This window comes from Mus caroli, chromosome 15 (assembly GCF_900094665.2).
Source record: "Mus caroli chromosome 15, CAROLI_EIJ_v1.1, whole genome shotgun sequence".
NCBI lineage: Eukaryota > Metazoa > Chordata > Mammalia > Rodentia > Muridae > Mus > Mus caroli.
Window position 1 is genome coordinate 85,406,217 of NC_034584.1, and position 20,008 is coordinate 85,426,224.

General features: G+C 43.4%; 1 protein-coding gene and 1 pseudogene across 1 annotated transcript in view; both read right to left on the reverse strand.

Moving 5' to 3' along the window:
• The window catches only part of Slc2a13 (solute carrier family 2 member 13), a 305,969-nt gene that overhangs the window by 280,485 nt on the left and 5,476 nt on the right, over positions 1-20,008 (reverse strand). The gene's annotated exons all lie outside the window — the stretch shown is intronic.
• LOC110310716 lies at positions 9,481-15,224 on the reverse strand (annotated as a pseudogene).

Genomic DNA, 20,008 nt, shown 5'->3' on the forward strand with positions numbered 1-20,008 from the left:
TACCCTCTTCTCCTACTCATTCCATATTTCCTCTCTCCCCAGCAAGCTCTTCAGAGGGTCTTGATTCTTTACTGGAAGAGTGACCCACACTTTCATAACTAAAGGGCTTGGGCTATTCATCATTCTTCCTGCATGGGGTTGTAGTTTTCCAGTGACATTAGACACACGACATGGTAATTCCTACAGGACCCCATCTCCTATTCTTTGGACACATTCCTCTTTATCTTCTATTGTGGAGAAGCGATCCGGTTTCCCCCTGGTGGCCTTCATCAATCATCCTATTAACACCGTAATTCCTTGCTTTGTCTTTAGACTCAAGGACATCCAGAGTCCCAAACAGTAAGAGCTCAAAGCACAGAGATGATCATAAATTCAAGGTCATCTTCGGCTACACAATGAGTTTGAGGCCACAGCTGCATGACACTTGGTCAAAACAAAAATTAAATGAAGTTACAGGATATTTTGACTTTGAAATTAAAAACTGGGTTGTTTTAGGCTTGTGAGTCTTCAAACAACTGTTTGCCTAATGATGTCGCCAGAAGAAAATATTTCCCATATCCTTTCTTCTACTCTCTCTCTCTCTCTGCTCCTCAGCATCACAATTATCTCTGCCACAGGTCGGTATGTGCCTCATGTATCTCAGGCGTGTGGACAACCTTTGATCAAATCTACACGGTCTAGATAGTAGGACTCTCCTACGTCATAAAATAGGGAAAGAGTCTGCATTCGGAGAGGTTGGCATACACAAATCCTTTCTCTTTTATCCCTTTTTAGTGTATGTGTATGGGTGCTTTGACTGCGTATATCTCTGTGTGTCGTGTGCATGCCATGTAGTTGGAAGCTATATTCTGTGTTCCTGGGAACTGATCTTCTGGTAGAGCAGCCAATACTTGTAACCACCAAGCCATCTCTCTAAAACCATAAAACACTTCTCTTTCCACGGTACTACGTAATTGCTGCTCACAAAATCACTATGCAGTCCACTCGACCTTTCCAACTATTATGACTGAAAATGTAAATCCCAAAAATGGCAGACTGTAATACAGTAACATTCGGGTACACTGTAGATACAGTACATACAAGCACATCGTACATACAGTATGTCATATAGGAAAAAACTTGGCAAAGCTTTCTACAGTGTTTTTATTCACTTCCCTTAAGACAGACAAACATCAAAAGGCCAGCAGTGACACTGGAGCAGGAGACAAGGGTCAGGAGACAGGAGGGACCTGGAGTCTAACCCTAGCAGAGACTGACAAAATGACTGGTATTTATTTTGACCACATAATTTCTTAGATGCATGTTTATCCTAGCACCATGAAAATATATGTTATGGTTGCTGTACCTACTGGGTTTTGAGAGGTCTCTTAATCTTTGAATATCTTACCTGAGAAACTTGATAACAATGAGAGTGAAGAAATAATTTGCAGCTTCTAGAAGCTGGAAAATTCATCTCTGCCATGCTTGAAGACAAGATTACTCACAAGTCAACCACCTCAGCCACATTGCATAATTAGTCCTCTGGGGAAGGATCAGGTAAGCAGCAGAATGAATCATTTAAACTGTCAAGAGAGAACTGGGGAGCTCGGGGGATGGCAGCAGAGCCATGTGACCTTCAGAACTGGAGTTCTCATATTTATTCTAGCGTTCTTTTCAACGCGGGCATCATAAAAATGTTCTTGCTTTCTCAACAGTCCTGAAGCCGATTAAAGGCGCTAAACTCATCATCTGAAAAGCAGGAGCTGAAAGCAATAAAAAACCGAAATGACTCTGGACTGGGTGTGGTGGCTCCTGACTATAATCCCAGCCAGCACCTGAGACCAATTCAAAACAGCTTCCTGTGAGGTTAAGGTCAGCCTGAGCTGCCAGTGAGTTCCTCAACCTCCACTAGAAAGTGAAACCTTTTCTCTAAAACCAAGCATTATCAAGCAAACTAAAATTCAGAGAGTGCTAGGTAGCTGGACAACATTCCCTAAAAGGGCACAGGAAGTCACAGAAAGGGACACTTGCCCTGACCAATCATCCTGCCATTGCAAAGAACTCAAGGAATGTTTTCACTACTAGATTTAGTAAAGCCATTTCTTCCTTTTCAAATGTTTATTATTCGTTTATTTATTTAAGGGGGCTGGGGCATAGCACATGGTGTGGAGGTCCAGGGCAAATTGTAGGGATCAGTTCTCTTCTTCCACCACGTGGGTCCTAGAGATCTAACGTAAGCTGTCAGACCTGGGGCAAGCACCATCGCCTGGCAGACCTGTCCACTGATGAGGCTTTCCACTTCTTGACTGAGGACCACACAGAATTTCCTGATCAGGGGATAGTGGAGCAGGAGACTCCTTTAGACAGTCTTTGCATGCAAGACAGACTCCTCAACCTCCTAGGTGCTAGCTATCCTTGTATAGATCCCACACTGTGTAGAATTCCACAAGCTGCACTGCACATAGAAGCGACGTTTTCCACGGCCAAGTAAGGTGTATAACTGGAGCAGAGGAAAGCATGTGGGTATATGAGAAATGTGGAAGATGTACAGTTAGATGTACACACTACAAAAGTTTCTCATGCTAGTTTTTATTATTGTAATCGATTTCTAATCCCTTGACATCATTTTTGAATTGACTTTGTTATCTAGCATCACCACCATCTTCTCTCAATTCTACAACATGGATGAGCCCAGAGCCTGAGGACCTGACAGAGCCTTTGGTTATACCCACTGAAGCCCTATCCGACCAAGTAACAATTCTGAAGAAAAGTGAGGTGAGGCTGGGGAGATACCTCAGTGGATAATTGAGCTTGGTATGAAAAACAGGACCTAGGCTCAAATCCCAAGCACCCATATAAGAGTTGGGCAAGGCTATGTGTGTCTAAAACCTCAGAGTCAGGGAGAGATACTGTAATTCCAGGAGTTCATTGGTCATGTGGTCTAGCCAAACCTTTGAGCCTCGGGCTCAGTGAAAGACACTCACAGAAACTAAGATGGAAAGCAATAAAAAAAGACACCTGATGACCTCTGGCCTCCATATGAGCACACATAGGCTGTACATCCAACCTCCTACACACACACACACACACCACGGGTGACAGTTAGAAGCCTACTTCTGGGAGTTGGTTTTCTTCTACTATATGGATACTAAGGATCACATTTAGGTCATCTGTTTGGTGGCAACTGTCTTTACCAGTAAAGCCATGTCCCTGGTTCCCAATCTGCATTTCAGACAGTATGGTAAACACAAACACTTACTGAATACATATATTGTTTCACACACAATGCCAGTAGCTTGCACTTAAAGAAGAACCATGCTCTCTTAATGGACTTAGTTACAAATTTACCAGAGAAAACATAACATAGAAATGAACTATAATGGGACGATTTTAAAGTTGGTATTAAACATGAAGATTTAAAAATATATACTATTCAATGTAGACTTTGTTTTTCAACATAGCCCTTTGACCATTTCATATATATGTAATACATTTTGATTTCTTCCCCCATCTTACCTCTCCCACCACAATCACCTCCCCCTCCTCCCTACCAGTCCATTTCCCATGATTCCTGGCTTTTGGTTTGGTTTTGTAGCCTACTTGGTTTAAGCAGGACTGTTTGCATGGCCACTGGATTTGGAATATTGACTAGAGCCTGGTGAGGTCAGTGGTGGGTATGAAACTGAGGCGATGTATAGCAAATAATTCCCCAGGGAGGAGTAGGGCCCTCGAGTGCCTCTGGCCTTCATGCCTGGCTATAGCTCTAGCCGTTCTTGTGTATAACTAGTTCTCTCATACACAGCTACTGTGGGTTTCTGACTGCAAGTGTCATGCCCAGAGATGGCATTTTACAGCCCTTCCTCCTATATTCTGGCTCTGAGGAATTTTCTGTCCCTCCCTTTACAACGTTCAGAGAGCCTTACAGGGGATAGTGTAAATGTCTTGTTTAGGATGGCAGCTCACAAATGTTACTTATTCTTAGCTCCCTCTGCAGCCAAGAGTCTGCATTCAGTGCCAAACACTGGAAAGATGAGCGTGGAGCATAGCCTTTCTGGACTGGACATCAGGAACAAAGCAGTTCGTCCAATGGTCTCAATCATAACAAGGTCAAATAAGTCCAAATGTGTTTTCCCCATACAACGACCCTGAAGTTAGTTCAGTAAGCCATCGCTGACTGGCTGTACCTAGGTGCCTTGTGACACTGGATGGACATTCAGAGCTTCATGGCTTAGTCCCTAAGATTGTCCCACCCCCTGCTCCTTCTGAAATAGCAGTCTTGTTCTGCATGTGAGAAAACTTTCTTATGGTCTGCAGCTCCAAGCATGGGAGGGTTGAGTTCCCATGGCAGGGGAGGAAGAACCCTAATTTCCTTGACCTGCCTTGGGCAGGGAAGGGACCAGATAGAAGGAACGGGCATGGGAGAAGACTGACAGGATGAGATTTAGTTTCTGAGTAATTGCCAGAATCAGGGCTAAGATGATTGGTGGTTCTAGTTTCTCATGGGGAGAACCAATTCCATGGTGTTCTAATCTGGCAGCCATTTATAAAAACTCCAGTACTTATTCTAATACCACACCATGACCTCAGTCTCTGACATCCTTTAAATGATGTGGAGTTTAATTCTGGATATGGAAAATTGAGACAGGTTTTCAGTAAAGCCAGTCTGTAAAACTTTGCACTGGAGTACACTGTCACCAGTCTGGACCATGGTCATTAAAATGCTGGTTTTAAAATTATTTTAGAAATGTGTATTTATTTGGATGATTTTTCACAGAGATGTGAATACTTGTTGGGCAACATAATCAAATTATGCTTGGAACACCCAATCAGAGTCAGATTTGGACTGCTTATTATTGCAGCGTTAAACCTCTTAAAGACCCATGAGATGGCCCAGGAATACCCGCAGGCTTTACTCTGCCTTTCTGCACCCGACTTCAGTGCCCTCACATATGTGATACCCACTTATAGAAATAGAAGACATGCAAGGCACAGTCACTCAAAGGCTGGGAAATTACCTGAGGCTGGCAAGCACGCTGAGCGCACACACACACACATTTTCTGTTAAAAATTAAGCATGAACTAGGCATGAATGATGGCTTAAGGGAAAGTATAAGTAAACCTAACAATTAGAAGGCAGAGGCAGGAGGATTGCTATAAATAGAGGGGCAGCTTGGGTTACAAGGTTTCAATAAAGCACAAGGATAAAAGCTCTGCAGCTCCTGGTACTTGCTAAGTGCTCAGAACGCACTGGGTGTAGCTTTGCCGTTCTCTACCACCATAGAAAATATCAGAAATTTCAGAACACAGAGACCCTGCCCTGTCCTCACCCATATTTTTAAGCAGTAAGCCTGTGTGTGCCCCATGAATTGTTGGCACTTATATTCAATCAATTTGTGATGTCAGCCATCCCTGCCTTGGGTTTCACTATGTAGACCTGTCTGGTCTAGCCTGCAACTCTATGTATACTAGGATGACCTCAAACTTGCTACAATCCTCCTGCCTCTGCCCTTCTGGGAGATTACTGGCATCTGCTCCCATACCTCTTTTCTCCAGACAATATCAATGTCTGTTGACTGGCAGACAGAACTGGACTAAACTGAATTCAGGGATTTTGGGTGTGATAGTAGGGAAACCTGCAGAACTATAATTTCTAGACTAGATAGCAACTACCCAAGGGAGAATGACTTAGATTCATATTGCATACTTCCTAGGTAAGGAGGGAGAATGATGGCATTTCAGAGTGATCGCAGAATAGTGTGAGCCTTAGCATTTAGAAGTGGGTGGGAAGAATGGAATTCCTTACAGGTCACTCCTTCCTGTTGCCCATAGCCCAAAGCAAACTTTAACTGCCAATCAAACATTTGCTATAGTGCACAAAAAAAAAAAATACAAGGGAGGATTCTGGCAGTAGGCTTTGATTTTTTTCACTATATTTTTTCCTTGTTCTGGGGCAAACGTTTCAACAGCGGTGACACAAGTAACAGACAGGCACTCAGGAGGGGGCAAGTTAGGAAGTCAGGGGTGGGGTTTGTCCCAGGGACTCATATCTCACTGGATCTGAGACTGGGTTTCAATTCTTAATCCTCCTGCCTCAGACCTTCCAGTGAGATTACAGGGGTGTGTCTCCATGGCTTGGCCTTGCCCTATCCGTTTCTAACTCGTTTCTAACTCAGTGTACAAAGCACTCTCTACAGTGCCATTGGAGGGATACGATTTTATAAAACAGAGATTCTGTGTGTGCCTATTCTTATGCAGAGTCTCTTACTAGGTATTCCTGACTATCGGTGTCTCTATTACTAGAGGTTTGTTTTGGTTTGGTTTGGTTTTGAGACAGAACCTAGCCTCTTCACTCTAGTGTAGGCTGGCCTGGCCTGGAACTCACTGTGTAGCTCAGGCTAGCCTCACATTCTCAGCCATCCTTTCAGGCTCTCAGGCACTGGGCTTGCACATGCTGCCACCACATCCAGTTGAGATATTGTAAGGCAATAAGTACATTTTGGGTTTTGAAAGATAATTTGAAATAAGCATAATATACAGGATAGTATTTACTGTGAGGGGTTATGCTTATGAGGAATGGAGAATACATATCATCTTAATTTTTTAAAAGGTCTATAAGCTAATTAATGAAAACATGACTACTGGAAAAATGTGTAATTATGTCTCATCCATGTATAATTATTAATTTGTTTAATATTTCTCTGCGCAACAGATCATTGTGAACTGGTTCACTTTTAATTTTTTTTTCTGTTTTATAGAACTTTGATACAATTGTACATATTATGGGGTTCAGTGTGAGACTATGTCCTGATTTTCTGTACTGCTCAGATCAGTATGACTGGCACTTTTGACATCTCAGGTAATAGTCATTTCTTTGTGCCAGTAGCTTTCAAAATCCTCTCTCCATATTACCTTGAAATATTTGATTTAAATGGCATTCTTCTCAATATGAATTTCCAGTACAAATGTAATTTTGGTAGGCATTCAGGATTATATCTTTCAGTAAACATTGTCATGGCCACTACTTAACTCTTCTTTTTTTTATTTTTTTTCCTAAGTGAATATCTGGCAAATTTAAGCCTCAGCTTGGTGATCTTCAAAATCTCTCAAAGGGCCCATGGCTGCAACCTTGATCATAGGCTGTGGAGTTATTGGGAGTGGTAGAGTCTTAAGGAAGTGAGACCTAGTAGAAGGACATGCATCATGGTGGATGGTCCTGATGAAGGTCCTGAGACCACGACCACTCTCTCACTCTACCTCCTGACTGTCCTAGGGCAAATGCTAATCCTCTTGTATGCACCACTTCACCCCCATGTACTGGGCCTCCTCCAAGCTCAATGTAATGGGGACCAAGTGGCCATGGACTGTGACCCCTGAAGGCAATTCTCACCTCCTTTTAAAAGTTGATTTATCTCAGAAATTTTAATATGATGACAGAAAGCTGACTAGACAGTTCTTCTCAGAATGGCAAGAATAAGAGAGCACGTATGGGTGATTAGGAGAATGAGCCAATAGAAAATATAAAGGGCGAGTCGCAGAAGAAGGAAGGAGAGAAACCAGAATGGCAGCTGTAATGGAGTGCTACAGTTTAGCTCCTATTTGTTCCCAAGCGCTCAAGTCACCAACCCACGGTGACAATTTCAGATGGGGCCTTCTGGAAGGAAGTTAGGTCCCTCGGGGCATGGTCTTGAAGTAGGTATTAGGACCCTCATCTCTCTACATGTGGGCTCTCTGCCATGAGGTGAGTATCTCCCCTCCTCTGTCTTCTCCCTGTCATGATATCTGTCTGTCACAAGTCCAAAGGACCACAATCTGAAACCTTCTAAACTGTAGTGAACCAAAATAGACCTGATCTCTTCTAATTGATCTCTCTTGGGCATTTTGTCACAAGGACAGAGTGCTGGTCCAAGGGATGCCGGCTTTGGGCAAAGGCACTGCAAGTTTCCCCCCATAGGAACGGGAGGAAGGAAATAAGAGATAAGATCCAGGTAGAAGCATCTGAGAGAGTGCACAAGGCAAGGGAATGGGGGCTTGGGGGAAGCCCCGATGCTGCATGACCAAAGAAGTAAGGTACTCTTTGAGAGGAAGCAGTAAGACCTAAGAAAGAGACTCCATTTGGGCAAGGAGTTAGAAACTCCCAGGGAACTAGACCTGTGCGTCTGTGACCAAATACATCCCTTATAACAGTTTCATCATCTCTGCAAATTTTCATCCCAACCACCCACACACTGAGAGGGGAAATAAAATGTGCGGGAAGCGAACTGCATCGGGCTTTGTTTCAATGTATGTATCTGTGCCTTCTCAAACAAAACAAAGCCAAACCTGAATTCTAAGGAAAGATGATGGCAAGGATAAAAGGAAGAGTAAACAGAAGGCTCACTGTGGGAGGTGGAAGCCGGGGAGGTGGCCCATTCAGTAAACGGTTTGTGGTACAACATGGGCACATGCAATTATATCCCCAGCACCTATATAAAACAAGTCCATGACAAAATTTATATAATCCTAACACTGGGCAGTAGACACAGTGGGACCGGTGGTTTGCTGGGTAGCTAAAGTTGTGAGGTCCAGGTTCAATGGCAGACCCAGTCTCAAAAAATAAGGTATAAAGCAATAGGCAAATAGGCTTCTGACATTGGCATCCAAACTGCACACATGCATAGATTAATGAGCATATGAACACATGCAAACATGTGTGCATATACCTCCCACCCCCACCCCCACCCCCACACACAAGACTCTTTACCCATAAGTAAACTACATACTTAGTCACATGTCTACTTCCAAACTGTTTGGCTGCAATTCTTTTCATCTCTGTGTACATATTTGTGTGCTGTATGTATAGGATGTGCAGGTATTTGCCTGCATGTTCATGTGTGAGAGTGTTGGAGGTGCCCCAGCACATGTGTGGAGGTCAAAGGACAACCGCAAGTGTTGGTCCTCAGGGTCTCTCACTGTTCACCACTGCATACAGCAGGCTAGCTGGCCCATGAGCTTCTGGGGATTATCCTCACTCCTCTTCACATCTTACCTGCCTCTCATGTTCCATCTTCTAGGATTATTGTATTGGTACCATACAATATTGCACATTATTGTATATGGTACCACACGAATCCTGGGATCAGAACTCAGGTCAGCACGCTTGCATGGTAAGTCCTTTACCCAAGTGCCACTCCCAAACACGCGTGAACACACACACACACATTTCTTAGACAGTTGTGACTAATGTGTTCATACAAGTAGTTCTGTTCTTTGAAGGCACTGTTTGTGTTTTATTTGTATCTGTGGTCATTCTTCAAGATCAGTAACAGTGCGATATTCTCCCACCTAACCATTCCCCAATCATTAGTGCTTGGAGGGTTTCCCTGTGACATTTTAAAGTCATAACATATATTGAACTTCTACCAATATAGTGCTGTTTATGCCACCCTGACTTTCCATCTAGCAGTCAAGGCTTAGCCTCTGCTATACAGAAGAAGCCCACCTAAAACTGGAAGTTCTAGGTTTTCAACGAGAAACTATTTTCCACATCAATTCCTTTAGCAAATATAAAGTGCAGCACACTGTACTGTGTAAGTCATGTAAATTCTTAGATAAACTCTGGTAAACAGAGAGAAAGACTTCAGAGAAGCATATTGACGTGATTTCATTTAAGATGGTTATTGTGTGATGGTTGAAAAGGAGTATTAGTATCGCTGAAATGAGTGAAACTATAGCAATGTTTAAAAATGTAAAAAGTTCCATTTCTTTTTCATCATTATCAGAATGCCAGGAACATGGCATTCTTTTTGAAGAAACTCTCATTTCAGGAATAACGGCTTTCTTAATACGTCCAATTTCTGTTCTGCTCCACTCTTCTTTTAATACACTGCTTACTCAAGGATAAATTTCAACAGTTACCACATCTGCACACGTTGGCGGACATCATCAATATTTTTCCAGGAATTTAAGTGGAGACTCATCTTGTAAAGATGTCGTTACTGTCATTAACTCAAGTTGTTCCCTTATCTCCTTCATTCTTTGAATCTATGGAGTGTATTCTTGATTAATCATCTTGCCAACATCATAAAGAACTGCCAAAAATATTTTTTTCTGTTCTAATGTTATCAGTAAGCTCCTTAAAATACTGGAGAACAACTTCCTTATCACCTTGAACTATTTTCTCAGAATGATGTTTCTGTTCTTCAAGCTTTTCAAAGAGGCGAGTGATGTCTGTCCAGTGTGTGTTGGTTAACTGTCTCAAAAACTTCTGAGGTGTGTATCCTTTTCTTTCAGATAGGCACTTTGAAGGTCATCTATAGGATGGCCATGATGTTGGCCTATAGTAAGACAATGGCCACAAACTAATTTCTTATCTAGTAAACCATAAACATTTAATGGTTGCCTGTAGTGTTCAGTGCAGGTGACAACATCTGGGTGGTCTTCTTGCTGGTACTTTTCAATAATTGCTCGTAATGCAAAGTTTACAGGTAAGGATTCTATGCCAGTTGAAGCAATTTCAATAATACTTCTTCAGTTAGGACACTGGAGTGGAATTCGCAGAGGCCTCCATATGCAAAAGTTACCAGATGTCTGAAGAACATGTTCCAAAAAGTTTCTGCAAAATGTATGAGAGCATGGTAGTACACGGGGGATCTTCACAGATACTGGTCTGTCAATCTCCTGATCTGGACAGGGAATGTACTTTATCTTCTCCAATTTTCCCAGGATCCTTTGTTATTCGAGAGGCAGGTGATGGTGAGCACTGCCATGGATGGCTCCAGGGCAGCCTGGTGCGGACTCTTCGAGGGACTAGCTGAAGTCTTCAGGTGCCCGGCAGGGGTGGGGCCCGCGGCGCCACAGCTATATCAGTAATTCTAAACAGGTTTGTTAAATTAATTAAAGAAAAAAAAATGAGGAAATATGTCTGCTTATAATCTTAAAAATCCTTTCCCATTTTGTAGTAAGAAAATCTGCCCAGTCGCGCTTTCCTAGCACTCAATGAGACATACTCAAAAGTTTTTCCTTTAGATCTTCACCGAAGCTAAATACTTTCTCTATAGTTGTGTTGTGTTTTGTTTTTCCCCAACTTAATTTTCTCTTGATAAAAGTAGTTTTTTAAATATCCTTTATATGCAAATAATATTTCATTTTGGTAATTCAGTTTACTTGTATGTTTTTATTTGTAGTCTCGCTCTTACAACATGTTTAGAGATTATTTTAAAACTATGTAATGAAAGACACTGGGTTTTAGGTTTGCTATTTTCTTTACTACTTGAAATTTCTTTCTTTCCCATGTTATACTGATTTGTCCAAATCAAACCTCTTATAAGATTTGAATGTATCGCTGGAACTTCTATTTTGTTTCATTAATCCTTTTGATTTTAACTGATCGGACACATTATTCATTCGGAGTAGCTCTCTACCTTGAGATGTCATCTCTCATTACTGTTCCCCAATCTTATTACTACTTTGTCCAAAGTGCTTTCGTTAAGACTCCCGGGAGTCTCTCAGTGGGGCCTTTGAGGATTAGTACATTCAATACATGTATATCCTGCACACAGCAGTATCATCTTGCCTCTGTTTTGCTTTCACAATTACAAACTGGGATTCTTCCAGATGGAGGAGGGGTGCACACACTGGTTCGTGACCAGACACCTGTGTGAATCTCAGCACCGCCTGCCTCTCCGGCTTCATCTACCTAAGCTCTCCGTGCTTTTCATTCTTCCTTCTCCAGGCAAGCACTGCTCTCTACTCTGAGGGAAATGCGCACAGAAAACATCCACACACACACCGTGCTTTGGAATCCACCACAGCTGACGTCATATACCTCTACCTCAGGAAGGAAGCTAAGATTTCTGTGACAAACCTCAAAGGCATATAGTAACGGTGTACTAACACCCTATTCTCTCTGCATTGTTTGACTAAGATGTGATGGACTTTCACATCAGAAATCATCTTCAAAGGATGGACGTAAATAATAAATGCCTAAAAGTCATAAATACTTCTCTGACATAAGGTAGGAATGAATATGATATTTATGAAATCCCCCAAATTGTTTATTATTAACAAATGACGCGATTCCACAACCAGTTCTTTTTCTTTACGTATGTGCCAGCAGGACTGCCAGGCAGGCCAGAGAGCTGTGGTCCCCACCCCACCCCCTGGGTTGCTGTGAGGTTCAGACTGGCTCCCCTGAAAAATCACAGGCTTGCTGTGCTGGCTGCCTCAGAAAGAGTGGAGGGCAATCGAAGAGCCATTCGCTCTCTTCAGACCTTGACAGTAAAGGCTGAAGGAAGGAAAGTATGGCAGGCACTGGGTGTAAATATTAAACATGCTTGTGTTCCAGACCTTTTCCATTTTTAGTCTCCACACAATTTTTCTTTCACAACTATAAGCAGTGGCTCAATAAAAAGTAAATGGTTACCAAGTAGCCTCTACCATGCAAGTGCTACCCAAGGCCGGACCCTCCTGGGCTTCAGAGATCAGAGGAGATCAGGGCGGTTCAGGGTAACATAGCCATAGACCTAGAGGTTAGTTACATCTGCTGGCTTCAAACGGTCTATGTTGCACATAAAAATTCCTCTTCTGAAGTCATAAACTCCCCTCAAAGTATTATAACTGAGTTTATAGGAAAGCTCCAACTTTAAACCCCTTTTGTTGATGCACAGTTGCAACCTTTAAGTCTTAGTTTGATCTGTTAAGATCACTCTTGATCTCTTAAAAGGCAGATACATTTTTCCCACTGAGAATATTTTACCAGTTAAACAAAGAAAATAATTATAAGATAACGTCTCAGTCCCAGGTAGCTCCTTCCTCTCAACCTGCATCACACTCTAACAAGCAGGTGTTGAGGTTTTGTCTTTTATTGTTTATTGTAAGGCTAAGGACTGGCCTCCAAGATTTAGAGTCTGCTAAAGGGACTCTGGCCCCAGTTAATACTGGTAAATAAAGATGCCAGCAGCGAATAGCTGGGGAGGAGAGACATAGCCGGGGTTTAGATTTCTCAGGTTTGAAAGCACAAGGAAGAGGGGAGATAGGGAGCCCTCACCTGCTAGAGAAGCAAGGAAAGCCACCACGGGCTAGAGGCCGAGAGAACGAGGCCCAGAGAGCTGCCTAAGTGGAGCTAAGAGCAGCCCAGGTGAAACACAGTGAGTAATAACTTGGATTAAGGATAGGAGGTAGATTCTAACAACACGGAGGGTAGGCAGTTGTCTAGCTATTGTGCTGCTTAAGTCATATTAAAATATACAGCTGGGTGTGTCTTTATCAGGGAACATAAGTGGTCAAAAAAACAGATTCCCAGTTGCACTGATTTCTATTAAACAGACCCTTGAGATCACTAACAAAGATGCCCCATACACTTCGAAACCTCACTTGTGTCAGCTCCGACTTCCCTACTGGAGCAGAGACCTCTCTCACACCGACTATGGTTATGGTTATAAAGACACATTTGAAAACTCCATCTGTCTTGCTGGATATTAACTTAAATAATAAAAACTGAACATGGAAAGAGGACTGTCCCACCTTGAAGTTACTCGTTCTGTCTTTCAAATTGGTTCAAACTGGATTAGATCAACATAAATCCATGGCTGGTTACAGCTAACACTAAGATGATCGTTTTTCTGTTCCTTGGCTATAAGAACACGTTAAGAGTACAGAGAGGTATCGCCCAGCTACAAGCCCTAACATCTACTCATTGATTCACAGCTGACATTCTGTGTCTGGGTGGAGATAAACGTGCAGGTCTGTGAAGGCCAGAGGACAGCCTAGGGTGCTATTGACCTTAGGTGCTTTTGACCTTGTGTTTTGCTGAGACAGGGCTTCTCCCTGACTTTACAACTCATCAATGAGACGAGCCTCAGATGGCCAGAGAGAATCTAACTGACCCATCAGTGTCCACCTGTGATGGTTTATATATGCTCAGCTCAGGGAGTGGCACTATTAGGAGGTGTGGCCTTGTTGGAGTAGGTGTGTCACTGTGGGTGTGGGCTTAAGACCCTCACTCTAGCTCCCTAGAAGTCAGCCTTGAGATGAAGATGTTGAACTCTCAGCTCTGCCTGCACCATACCAGCCTGGATGCTGCTATACTCTTGCCTTGATGATAATGAACTGAACCTCTGAACCTACAAGCCAGCCCCAATTAAATGTTGTCTATGTAAGACTTGCCTTTGCCATGGTGTCTGTTCACAGCAATAAAACCCTAAGACACTACCTCTATCACGAGCCTCACAAGTGCCTTGTGAGGCCTGATTTTTTTTCTTTAACATGGGTTCTAGTTGAACTTAGGTCCTTGCAAGAATTTTATCAAGCAATATTCTACCCAACCCTATAGCCAGACATTTCTACATACACTTTCTAACTGTCACTATTCACTCCCTTATTGGACTCTTAGTACCTGGCACGTCTTGTGCTAATGGCTACACAGGTTAGAGGGAATATTTAACAGCTACTTATGCATTATTTTGCCAGACATGTGAATAACACTTTACAAATGCAAACACATTCAATCTCCCCACAACCCTCCGAGGCAGGCAGGTACTATCTCACTGTACAAGTGAGGACAATGGAGCATAAGGGATTAAAAAATATATATCAGACACAGTCACTCAGCTAGTAAGCCGCCAGCCACTGCCACTGTGCACCCAAGCAGTTTAGGTTCCCCAGGCTCTGATAACTGCCACTCTTAATTATCCACTCTTAATTAACTACCGGTACAGCAGTAGAGGCACTTTGTGAGTTTCCAACACTCAGCTACACTATTATCCTTCTGGGTATTCCACACATGTGTTAGTTTGCCATATATTCAAAAGAGAGTTATGTAAAAAAAGTATGCCCCTAAGAGCAATGGGAGGATCTAAATACTAGGAACACTGCATCGTCTAAACCTTAAACCAATGGTCCATCCCTAGGGGAATCAGCTGCATTCAAAAATGACACATCTCAAGGAACAAACTGTCAATGTCAGGCCTGTAGTTCTGAGCGTGGTGATGAAGTCGGTCTTGGGAGGACTGCGCATCCTGCAGACACTCCTGTCCTCTCCTAACCAACACAGTTCTGGGATCTCCTGTTAGCTTTTCTCTGCAACACTTCAGTCGTTTAAGATCAGGGCCTATTTTTATCTTTGAGCTCTCGAACACGACAAAGACATCACTCAGGACGTAGTTATCGACAAGATCCTGAGCGAGTTCAGGAAAGGAGGAGCAGAGAAAACAACTGTGAGTCTCAAGAGAGAAACAGGAAAAGCGTTCTTGGCACTCTAGGTGCCCCATGCCAGCTGTATCCGCATTCAACTCCTTGGGACCATTTCCATGGATTCAGGGTCGGATGCCCCTCGTGGAGACCCAGAGTCAGTGGACCCCCCCCCCCAGAGGTGAGCAGCACAGCACCCACCTTTCCTGTTAGCAGGTATCTGGTGTTTGAGCCCTGAGCAAGAGAACAGAACAGCTCCACCCTGCTCTGCTTTCCTCCTTGTTAATCCTGAGCACAGTCAGTTCTAACAAAATCACAGGAACACTTGAAAGGGTTTCAGGTTTTGGGGGAGGGGTTGCCTTGTTTAAGAGACACAGCCTCCCCAAGGTATTCAGACTCACTCAGGGAGACCTCATACATGAACTTATAGACACACTACCTTGCCCAGCTAAACATCTGTATTTTCTTTATTTTTTTTTATTGATTCTTCATGAATTTCACATCATGCACCCCAATCCCACTTACCTCCACTTTCCTTCATATCTGACCTCCACCCCTGCACCCTCTCTCCCCAAACAGAATTAAAAAAAAAATCTTGCCATGGAAGCTGTAGTGTGTCACAGTATGTCACACCACGGTATACCCTTTTGTCCACACATCTTTACTCTAAGAGTTCACTGCAATGATCAGTCCCATGCCTCTGGCTTCTGCTATACCATCCATACTGGATCCTCATCAGGAGTTCTTTCAGGTTTCTTGTTGTAGCTCTGTGTCATGGAGATCCTGCAGCTTTGGATCTGTACGGCCAGCCCTTTCATTCACTCCAGCAGGTCATAGATGGGGTAGATTTTGGGGTGGGCCAACTCAAAGACCTGGACCTGGGCTTGGGAGGTAGCTGAGTTGGTCAGCTTGCTATCTTCCCTGTTCCCACACCACCAAGGTGATCTCTCCAGCACTGCTCCTGCTAACCACAGCCGGCAAGGAGCAGGGTTAGCTCTCCTGCTCTCATGCCCTTGGGGCCAGCTCAGCCATGCTTTTGCCACCAGGGCCAGTTCTACTGTGCTGTTCAGGTGAAAGGTGGGGCCAGCTCTCTCCAGTGTGGTAGCTGGGGAGGGACAGGGCCACCTCAGTATAGTTCCTCAGGACTTTGTTGGTAACACAGACTCTGCCCTGACTGCCATAGCACCATGATCCCAGGCATGACCCCAGGGAACAGCCTGGGCCAGGCTGTCCTCATGGCCTCCTCAGGTAGCACCCAGGCCACTGAGATCATCATGTCTCCCCAGCGTGACCCTCAGATATCCACCTGGTAGCCAGTGGTATCTCAGACCACAAACATCCACTTGGCCTCTGGTGGTAACTCTGGCCATAGGCATTGACACAGACCCAAGCTGCAGCAGGACCACAGACCCAGATGTGGCCTTTGGTAGCAGCCCAGGCCAGGACCACATCATGGCTTCCTCTTATCTGCCTGCTCTTCACTGCTGTCTAGTCTCCGTTTCCTCTTTCTCCACAGTGTAAGAACCCTTCAGTTCGCCTTTTCTTCCATCTCTCCATCTCGTACACCCTCTTTCCCATCAGTCCATCACACATTCGTCCATTGTAGTGGTACCCAACGCAGAGGCTTGGGTGTCTTTCTTCTGCCCTCCCTAGGCCAGCATGCACATCTGTATTTTTAAGGTAATGTTCACAGGGGAAAGCGATAGGCAGTGACACACAGTGATGGGGAACTGGAATACACACTTACAGAAGAATAAATTGGACCCTAACTTACATTAAAAACACAGATTAACTCAAAACAGATGGAAGACATGCTACCTAAAACTACTGGAAAAAAATATAAGGGAAAAGAACGGGCAGAGCAGATTTCCTGTCAATGATAACAAGAGCTCAGGCCACACAATGAGAATAGGCAGAAAGGGGGAAACCCAAGGTTAAAAGCTGCACAGGGAAGGCTGGAGAGATGGCTCAGTGTTTAAGAGCAGGCCATGCTTTTGCTGGACACTCAGATTCCCTTCCCAGTGCCCATGTGGAGGGGCTTACCATAGTGTCTCACTCCAGGTCCAGTGGCTCCAGCATCCTTTTCTGGACACTGGGAAGACATCTATCCATCCACACCTGTGTATCTTCACACGAATACACACATAAAAAGGTAAATAACTTTAAAAACAAAAGACGGCACAGAGGAAACAACCCACCGAGTGAAATGACAGTCTGTGAGACGTGGGAGAAAAATATGCTGGGGGAGATATAATTCATATTCAGAATACATGTAGGAACCTACAACCCAACAGAAAAGAATACCATTAAAAAAAAAAAAAACAACCAAAAAACCTGAAAGCAGAGGCAGGAAGATCAGGAGCTCAAGGTCAGCCTCAAATATATAGCAAGCTGTAGCCTAGCCTGGGTTATGGGAGCCCTTATGCCAGAGATAAATAAGGTAACGAATAAATAAGTAAACCCACAACAAAAATGGTAAAGGATTTAAATAATTTCCAAAGGAGATATCCACGTGAGCAACATGCATATGAAGAGTTGTCAACGTTGCTGACTGTAAGCATCCACTGTCCCTCAATTAGGATGTCCCACTACCAAAAGAAGGAAGAGTAGAGGCTAAGGTAAGTACACTAACGGCTGGAAGTGCAGCGCACTGTGGGATACGAGCTGGTGCTTCCCCTGTGGAAATGGGTATAGCTGTTCATCAGAATATTGAAAATAGAACTACCATACGTCCCGGCAATTCTATCTTCCAGATCTATATCCAAACGAACTCAAAGCAGGGTCTCATCAGGCTCCCTGCCCGCACTCCTGCGCTCACTGTCCAATTACAGACACAAGGCAAATGAAGGAAATTCTCTCTCTCTCACACACACACAGAGGCACACAAGGGAGCTGTAATAAAACAAGGAAATTCAGCATGGATAAACCTGGAGAACTTTGTGCTATGTAAACTAAGCCAGTTACGGGAGAACAAAGGACAAACACCACAAAGTAAAGCCATCAGAACCATAAAACCTAGGGATGTGGTCACAGACTTTCAGTCTGACAAGATGAAAACCTTTTAGCAATCTGTCGTGTGATCTGTAAACACCCTTCACACTTCAGGACAACACACTTCAGAAGTGTCCATGTAGTAAATTTACCGTTTAATATTACAATTAAAAAAAAAAAAACTTCCATGAGGCTGGAGAGATTGATTGATGGTTAAGAGCATTAGCTGCTTTTCCAGAGGACCCAGGTTCAGCTCCCAGCACCCACATGGTGGCTCACAACCCATCTATACCTCCACTTCTACATGATACAATGCCCTCCTCTGGTCTCAGTGGGTATTATTAGACGTTCTTGTCGTACGCAGAGATACATGCAGGTAAAAGACTCATGCATATACAATTTAAAGGTCTTAATTTTAATTTTTAAAACATTTGAAAAGAGTAATTAAATTAATCCACTTTGAAATAAAACATGTCGTTCCCATGAGATACGGCAAAGAGCAGTAACATAGGGCTCAGAGAGGACTGTCACTACACTGTATTTCAGAGCACACTCACCACTGTGGGTGGATTTGAAATGGTCCCCGTGGCTCCTGTGTTTAAGAGCTTAGATACAAGCTGGTGGCACAGTTTGGGTGCTGCAAGAACCTTAGAAGATGGAGCCTGGAGGGATGAAGTAGGTCTCTGGGTGCTAACCTTGGGGCTTTACAGCCTGGTCTACTTCCTGGCTGCTCATTGTTTCCTTTATAGCCTGCTAGGCTTCGTAGCTCCTCCCGGCTTCCACTACTATCATCCTAGACCACAATCCACTTTACCCTCTAATCACGCGCTTTAATGAACCCTTCTTCCCCTGAGCTGCTTCTTAAAGTTCAGTCAAAGGAAAAAAACATTAGAGTCGTGCATTTGTGTGGAGAAGGGACAGAGGCTGGCTGCCATGAGTATCCATGACCAATATGAAGCTAGTTGACTTGGTGCTTGTACCACAGAAAGGAGAAATACAGATGTCTCATAAACAGTGTGATCTAACTCACATTAACGGCCTCCTTACTCACTTGTGGAGGGAGTTGTCATACTACCAGGCAAACATAATCAGGTAATAATCTACCAGGACTCTGAAGGTCGGTCTCCATGCCAACGGATGTGACAGGGAGGGTGTGAGACAGCTAGCATGCAAGGAAATCAGAAATTAAGAGGAGCTCCGTTTATACATCCGTTTCATACCAAGCAGGAAAAGAAAGCCAGTAAAAAAAAAAATCTGAAAAACAATTTTTAACAAGTGTTTAAAGCAAACTTTATTATCTTTGCATCACCACAAAAATATTTTTTACACGAGCTACTTTATTGAGAATCCAACTGCTTCTGGTTAACTACGCTCAAACTCAAGAAAAGTGTTTTCATGAAGCTCAATACTGCCTGGCCATTTATTTTGATCAAACAAGGTTTTCCATGTGTATACAGTTAGGAAGAAAAATCTAAAGGCTCATGTGATATTTCTGAAAGTATTGTTCAGTGGGCTGTATCAACTACAAATCGCAACATGAAGTTATAAACAGAAGTTAAAAAGCAGAGAAAGTACTGACAGGCTGATAGGGAAACTGAGGTAAACCTAAGAGTAATTGCACAAATCCGGGCTATGTAAATTGCTGTGATGTCACTTCTCTGGGCTATGCAAATTGCTGTGATGTCACTTCTCTGGGCTATGCAAATTGCTGTGATGTCACTTCTCTGGGCTATGCAAATTGCTGTGATGTCACTTCTCAAGAAAGGTCTGAATAGCAGTGAATCTCATGATTTCAGTGCCGTGATACTTTCTGCAAGAACACTACAACATCAGTTATCTGGAGCGGTAAATGCCAGCACCAGAGCCAGAGCCC